Here is an 8,663-nt window from a genome sequence, read left to right on the forward strand (position 1 = left end):
TTCAGTGTATTTTGTTTTTACTGTCTAAAACCTCATTCTTAAGAACAGAATTGGGCCTCCAGTGAAGCAGAAAGATGCATCACTTGACATGTCTATTGACCCGAAAACTGGAGGAAGGTGCCTGCATCTCTTGCAGATTTGCCAGATTTAGCTGTAGGTTTTCTGTACAAGCCTGTTTCACCTCACCTACTTCGTTTTCCCTATGAAACAGAGGGCTTTAGGACCAACATATCAAAATCTATAAGCCATACTTCTTGTATCTCTTGTCTTAAATACCACCTTATTTTTGTCTCCCTTTTTTAGCTGTGAGTGAGATGGCAGAACCCAGAGATGCCCCTGCACATTTTCAGCACTTTCCCTGGATATCTCTGTGCTTCTGGCACGACACTGCAGGGCCACTGGTGGTACGTCCAAAATACAGTCAGTACTAAGGTAGCTGCTTATAATGCTTTAAGAAAGAGCTTTCCTGTCCCTTTTCAGGCTCCACCTCTCCACGGGAGTGTTTGATTGGGACCCCAACTCCCTGGTTTAACCTAATCTTTGGGAAGAATACAAGACCTGCTTTGCCTTTCTAAACAGTACTAATTTGCTGGACAATACTTTCTACATTTACCTCAATGGTATGAACTGTTGCAACCATCACAGGTAAGGCTAATTATTCCTACACAGCCTATCAGATCTTTCCTGAGAGGCTGCATACATACAGTAATTATTGCATACAATTACAGAACTATTGGATGGAAATATTCATTAAATCTAAGAAACCTCATCAAATTTAGAAAAATAAAAGCATATAACTATATGGTTTCTGAATCAAAATAAATATGACATTTTGAGGGGAAAAAAGAGGAACAACACTGAGTTAGTAACAGAAAAATGTCAATAACTCTGGCAATCCTCCACCAGCATTGAGAAAACAAGAAGTAATTCATTTCACAGTGCTTCTTCCCTCTCACACTTTCCTGTATCTTCTTCTTCTTACCTCAGCCCTCACATCAATCTCTTGCCTTTCAGCACTCTACACACACACGCTATGCATTCCTTCAGGGCAGTGCACAATTCCCTTACCTGTTTTGACAAGAAATGCACATTGAGTCACACGCCAGAGGCCATGGTTACACGAAAGTCACAGGTCAATAAAGATCACTTACATTTCCTATGAGCTTTTTCATCCTTTTTTTCCCCTCCGGGAGCCAGGGCCTTAGAAAGGAAAGAAAGAAATGTCAAGGGCCCCCTTGTCAAGTGCTTAAAAAAAATCCCCCAAACCCACCATTGAATGCCTCTCTCAACCTCTTGTTACCGTGCCTTAAGGAAAGTGGCCTTTTTCTCTTGGCCTCCTTCACCTCGAAGGAGTTCTTCATCCCTTCAAGAAGTTGGTCACTGACTTATCTCTCTCCCTTGATGATGTACAAGAAAGTAGAAGAGATTAGTCAGTATTCTTTTAAAACTGTCTTTTACAAGGAAGCCAATAAAATGATCTACATTGTATCACAGTTCAACATATCTGACATCTGTTCTGTAATAAAATTCACTTCATACATATGCTTCTTCAAGCTCATACATATGCTCCCCACAAGCACCCCCCAGCTGCTCTTCTGAGACATTTTGGTAACATATCTATAGTATTATGCTAGATGTATTTAAGTAAGTATTCTATCTTCTCTCTTTAGTCTAGTAACTACTTTGAGCAACTCCGTTTGGTAAAGATAGTACCATAAACTATGCTAGGCCTGCTTGAATATCTCAAAAAGTTGCTCATTTTCTCTAGGAGTGAATCTCAGAGACCGTGTTCATTGTTGTTTCAGACTTGATTTCCACAAACCTGGAAGAAATCATGTTCCATTCGCACAAATGCTCGTGATAAATGGAATTATTGCTTAACACATTGAGTATACGATTCACAGAACCTTTAGCAGAATAAAACAACACTAAGAACTGAAACGAGTCAAAAATGATAGTTTCACTGAACCTTTCACTGTGAGGGCTATACATTCTGAATAGCAGATATCAGTAATGCAAATCATTGGAAAATGCGGGCAGCACAGTATTCATCCTAATATTCGTTCCGTGAACACAAAAGGTGCATCTTCATTATCATGTTGAATTGCATCAGCAGCAAATTTCTCAAGCACTCTTTCCAGGTTTCCCTGCTAACTGTGATGTGGTTTCCTCTTCTGAAGGCATTTCAGAGCATGACCTGGATTTCTCCAAGAAGAAACTGCACCAGAAGATACACTGCAGGAACATCCCCAATGTACTCCAGCTGCAAATGAACATAGAGGTAGTCCAGTGTAAAGATACCTAAGTGTATACAATGTAAATGCCTATGTTAGCAGGTTTGCTCTATAGATCTTCTCCTATTAGTTCACGCTATTTGCTAATGGAAACATTTTTTGTATTTGCTCTTATAGACACCTTCTGGTCTCATTCACACATCTGCCAGCACAAAACACACATGTAAATAAAGCTATGACAGCTGAGTCGAACCTGGCAAGTGAGGGATTCACTCCAGTATTTGTAAAGTAAATTATTACCCAGGAAATACCATCCCTTATTCATTATCCCTTGATTTTATTACCCCTTGGTTTCATAGTCATGATAATGATGATGCTAGTGTATTTAGCAGAAGTCATCTCATTTTTTGATGTTAATCCACTGGAAGCACAGTCTGCATAGGTACCTCTTAGAAGCAAAGCACCCCCTGGACTGGAAACCTGAGTTTCTACACTACTTTTTCTATAGCTTCATTACATCTATTTTATGAATGAAAATTAACCTCACAAAGTAGATGCCAGTTTTTCTCTTCTATCATTCTGATATTTAAAATTCAGCACTCCCTGTTGGTGATTAAAAAAAAAAAATAAAAGCCCACAACAAAGTCCCATCTATTATATGGTAGTTTTATATAATTTTGGTAGGCATATGAGGTGCCCAACATCAGAAATACCAGCAAAGTACCAAATCATCACACATATGAAAATTTGGTAAATAAAGACAGCTAGGACCAGCACAGACTGCTTATTTCCCCCATCAAGATCTCAATACGAAATTAAACAACTAAAAGTTAACTTGAATACTTCAGAATGTACTGCAACACAAAACATTTATCATGGCTGCTACATAAAAGGATTTTCTGAGAGTTCTACAGTGATGTTTCAGATCAGACTTTCCATCTCCATGAGAACAGAAATATGTGGTACAATCATGCCAAACCTGTTAGCATGCATGTCTTTATTAGCTGCCAAGTTTTCAAGGCAATTCACAAGAATTTAATTTTTCTAGTATTGAAATTAAGACACATTTGATATCAAACAATTGTCTGAGCCTAGAAAAGGGGTCTTCTCCTGTTGCAGATCTGAACGAGGTGAAGACAGAGAAATCTATGATACTTCCCAATAGCTCTTGACAGGTTCAGTAGTGCTAGCAGGTGATAGCAGCCTCAGGAGACACCACTGGGAAGCCTGCTGATGTATTCATCCAGAAAAAAATAATTTCTTCCAGGAAAAAAAAATCTCCTTTTATTTTGAGCATGTGTATTTTGTTGTCATTCCAGCCTGTGATCTGATGATGCAACTAAATCTATGGACAATATACCAGATTTTTACAAAGAAGTATTCAAAATGAAAGAGGACATGAAACACTGCTATCCAGCAATCCTGTATACCATCAAAACAGTCGGAAATAAACATGTTCCGGCAAGTCAGAATACAGGTCTTGAGCACACTGGATATTTGTTTCATACTGACCCAGGAGAAAATTCTTAAGAGGGAAAGATTATTTTAATTAAAACAGTCATAATTACTCTTTGGAATGCTGCCTTGACTTATGGATCCTATGATAGTTTACCAAATACACTACCATCTCCTAAATACTGAAATGCCTTGTTATCCCGTGTCTATTAACTGTATTGCAAATTTCCTCAGATAACTGAAGTCTTGATTATCCAGAAGACAGACTATCTCATCAATTTTTAGCATTGCTACAGATACCAAGACTTCAGCAAAGAGAAAAAAACGCATTGTGCTTTGGGAAAGGTTTGAGTTAAGTTTTCTCTTGATTAGAAGCAAGTGTCTCTCTCTGTTAAGACTGGGTTCAATGGGGAAGTATATCCAAGACTCCATCACATCCAGCTCTGCAAACTGCTGTCTTGGATTTTACACACAGACACACAATAAGATGAGAACATGAGAGTGTCCAAAAAAGGTACAGGGTTAAAAAGTTATGGAAAGTATTCATGCAGTTTACTTTCACTAGCCTTGTGGTTTGATTAAATAAGGTTTTAAGCATCTCAAATGAGTGAGTATTATTTCCTTATTTTGAAGGAAAAGGAAAGAAAAACAAAACAGAAAAAATAAGTCTTGAGACAGTGAAGATGTTTTGTTCAAGGCTGCAGGACGGTTAAAGGTTAGGCTCTGGTTTCCAGAATCTAGGCAACTATGTCTGTTTCTACTAAATATACTCCCTGTTATACTACCATAAATCCAGAGTAATTCAATCGATTGCAGTTGTAAGCTAATGTAAGTGAGGTCAGATGTGTGACCAATAGGTCTCTAAACAATCCTTTACTTGAAAGGTAATGAAATAATTTTGTAAATTGTTCCCATTCGATTCTGGATCAATTGAACAAAGCCACTTAGTATTGTTTATGTATTTTTTGATCAGGGAAGAGAAAACTGGAATAAGGTAACCCACTTGGAGGTTGCTATTCTTAAAGACCTTAAAATAATAATTTTGCAAGCACCATCACTAGTAACCTCTGTATAATAAAAATCTCTAGAGTAGGTCTTTACACAAATTCAGTTTTGATTTATTGCACAATAACAGTTACACCTTGTTAGAACGACTTTTACAAGGAAAATAATTTATTTTCAAGGCCTCACATCACTGACCTATAAGTCACACTGCCTTACAAATTTTATGATTAGTCTGTTTCAAGAGATGTGTGAAAGGTGGTCAGAGGGACTTGCGAGTGATACAGCCTATTAAGATGTCCTGGTTTCGGCTGGGACAGAGTTAACTCTCTTCTTAGTATCTGGTACAGTGCTGTGTTTTGGATTTAGTGTGAGAATGATGTTGATAACACGCTGATGTTTTAGTTGTTGCTAAGTAGCGCTTATCTTAAGCCAAGGACTTTTCAGTTTCCCATGCTCTGCCAGCAAGCAGGTGTGCAAGGAGCTGGGAGGGAGCAGAGCCGGGGCAGCTGACCCAAACTAGCCAAAGGGGTATTCCATACCATGGAACATCATGCCCAGTATATAAACTGGGGGGAGTTGGCCGGGAGGTGTGGATCGTGGCTCTGGCATTGGTCAGCAGGTGGTGAGCAATTGCATTGTGCATCACTGTTCCCCCCCCCCCCCTTCCTTTTTTTGTTATATTCCTTTTCATTACTATTATTATATTTCATTATTACTATTTTTAGTATTATATTTTACTTTAGTTATTAAACTGTTCTTATCTCAACCCACAAGTTTTACTTTTTTCCCTTTCTCCTCCTCACCCCACTGGGAGGGGGAGTGGGAAGCGGCTGCGTGGTGCTGAGTTGCTGGCTGGGGTTAAACCATGACATAAGACAATTCTATTTTTATGATTTAAGAGTTGCCATTGATGCACTAGGATATTGAATGTCATCATTAAATTAACACAGTTGAAGATATAAGCAGTAGTTGCTAAGTTTTTAATTTATATAGCATAAACTTTAATGGAAATGTTTAAGTCCCGTATATGCTTTGCCATGATCTAGATAGGGAACTGAATTACATAAAATTGATCAATCTAATTGCTCCCTGAGAGGTTCACCTGAGAAGTTGCCTTTACTTACCACTCTTAGCATTGTCTTCGAGGGCTTTTGATTTAAGACTGATTGGAATAGACAAAAATGTATTTAAGAACCCAAAGGGTTATACATTGTTTTAAATCAGAAATGTGTCAAACACTTGCAATCCCTTGATCCTATTATTTTATACTTCATAAGGGATCCCTTCCGAGAAGGGTTTATGTGTCCCAACATATTTGGAAACATTCCTTGACAAAACAAATTCTTTGAGGACATAAATCAAAACTACAGCTGCTCCCCTAAAAGCTGTCAGTGATAATAGCATCAGAAATTGGATTAAATAAGTCCTGTTGAGAGACAGTATGTCCATTTCTACATTCAAAACACACACAAATTATCAAAGAAATCTTTATTCCAAGAGTGGGGAACAGACAATGAGGAGATATAATAACGCTTTTCAGTATACAGGAGCCCAGTTCAGGAGCTTTCCCAGAGCAGAACTCCTCTTGCTTTATGTAAACCTGAGCGTGCTTCTTTGAATAATGTAAGCATAAAACCCTAACTTATTCTAGAGTAGTATGAATAAAACCTAACTGTGATTTCATCCAAGAATGGATAAGACAAACATATTCATTTGCTCCAGAAACAGTAATCTGTGGTATAGCAACAAAGGAGAAACATTTATCACCTTTGTGTAAAATTCTGACTTGGGATTTCCAGGTGACAGTTTGTTTTGGCTCCCTCCCACTGTACTGTTTTTCACTTTTCAGAAAAGGGTTGCAAGAATGTAGCAGTTATCTATACTTATTTACTTTGAAGGGGAAAAATGTTGAAGCCTAAACAGACAATGCTAGACTAGGGCTAAGTTTATCCTCTTTAGTTTCATAGTAGAGCTCACTGCTATGTTAGTTTCAGTATGAGTCAATTTTTCAGCTGTTTCTCAGTACTGTTGGCAACTACAACGCCACTATCATGGCTAACACACACTTGGCCATTATCCATCGGTTTTATTTTTACCTTGTGTGATCCTATTTACACAAGAAGCAAAGATTTGGGGGAAAAATTCTGCTCTGGTTTATGTCAATGTGAAACATGATGAGAAGCTAATTTATATGATGTATTACCACATTCCCTTATACTTCTATTTACTTTGTCAGAGTATTATAGACATAAAGGATAATAAAATAGATTATCATAAACATTTAAATACCAAAATCTGAACATCCACCACAGCTAAGGAATACAGGTCCTGTGATTTCTGTGCTGGGTTGTGCCCATGACGAATAGGTTTATAGGATATGCTTGGCTTTCTGCTCACATAGCTATCTAGGAAGGGTTGGACATATTGCACATGGACCATGCAGTTGATTTGCATTGCAATTTAGATATAGCTTTGAATTTTCTCCATGCCCCTACGATGACTGACCTCAGTACGCCACATCACTGTTGTTACTGAGCTCCATTGTGAAACAGCTGTGTGAATGGGACTGCTAAGCCCTTCAGTCCCCTCTCTGTTGCTCTCCCCCTCAGTTAGCAATGGGTGGCAAAATGCCCATACCCACATCGTGCACCATAGAGGTTGCTCCAGCCCCTTCTCCCGTCCCCTCCTCTCTCAGCAGGTATCTGTTTACCTCTGGGAAGTATTCATGCCTAAGGCTGATTGCCTCTGCACTAGAAGTAATTTTGCTTGTGTTAAGGAACCTGCTCTGCTCTTCTAAGATAAAAAACAAGCATCAAACATACATTTGCAAAAAATGCCTGTGATCTGTGTAATATTTATATCACAGACAACTCAGCTGTAAGTTTTAGGATAAAAAAGAAAAATAAAAAAGAATTTTTACAGATAAAATATCTTTTACACCTTTATTTGTTCAGTATTTATCAGAATATATGAAGTCAGGAGGATGAAACAGATTGTCATCCTTAACTATGATGCATGCTTTAGGCTCAGAATCAGCAAGTTGATAAAATAGTTATTTCTGAACACATGGACTATCTGAATTCTACCTTATATCTTCAGGGTCACAAACCAAATGCTCATTTGTTACCCAAATAGAGATTCATTATTCTGACTGAAACAAACAGGATTACTTGCTTATCAATTCAAAAGTAATCTATTTTTTTATTTACCAATATATTACATTACTGAGCAAAGAATTATCTTTCCATTGTTTATACGCCTCACTATTTAAGAGGATTATTATTGTAGAATAATCATCTTGCTTTAATTACCAAGAGGAGAACTACATAATTTTATTAATTTTAGGATTTATGCCAAGTTGGAAACAGAATGTAAAACACAGAATCAGTCAGTAGCTGACAGCAGCTTTGCTAACGTTTCTACAGAATCTCGGGGGGGGGGGTAACAACAAAACTAGAGGCAGAAGATGAATATATATATTTTTAAAATAACTCAAGCAGTCTCAGCAAACAATATGAACACACATTCTTGTACCATACATACCTGAGGCACAAAACACAGACACATCTTTTCTTGATTACTAAGGAGCCAAAGTGACAAAATATTTCACTGGATTAGTGGCAGGGGTAGTGCTGCAGACTGCATTGCCCAGAGCAGAAGGCAGGAGCACAGCCAGCCCACATACAGCAGCTGAGTCAATCTTTGCCGGTTGCAGACTCCAGAAGGAGCAGACCAACTTCAGCAGCCCTCAAGAAACAGCCATGATTAAGTTAATGCTGATTGCCAGCACCTGCCAAAGCAGTTAAGCAAACACACTTGGTTTACTAATTCCTCAACTTATCTTTTTCAGGTGGTGGTTGTATTATCTAGGAAATGAGGGTCTCATCCTGCACCTGACTTAGCTCAGGAAACCACCTTCTCGTCTAGTGCCTTCAGATTGGTACAGTGTCCTGTTTGATACATCTGTAT

The 8,663-nt window shown here is 38.2% G+C and overlaps 1 long non-coding RNA gene across 1 annotated transcript; it reads right to left on the minus strand.

Annotated features, from left to right (window-relative positions):
• Nucleotides 1–1,305: 1,305 nt before the first annotated feature.
• LOC127019320 (uncharacterized) lies at nucleotides 1,306–8,331 on the minus strand. The gene is made up of 3 exons (XR_007766891.1): nucleotides 8,238–8,331; nucleotides 1,970–2,263; nucleotides 1,306–1,397 (listed from the first exon to the last, which is right to left on the minus strand). It is a non-coding gene; the product is annotated as an uncharacterized LOC127019320 (long non-coding RNA).
• Nucleotides 8,332–8,663: the final 332 nt, after the last annotated feature.

The sequence above is a fragment of the Gymnogyps californianus genome, chromosome 8 (genome assembly GCF_018139145.2).
Source record: "Gymnogyps californianus isolate 813 chromosome 8, ASM1813914v2, whole genome shotgun sequence".
Classification (NCBI taxonomy): Eukaryota; Metazoa; Chordata; class Aves; order Accipitriformes; family Cathartidae; genus Gymnogyps; species Gymnogyps californianus.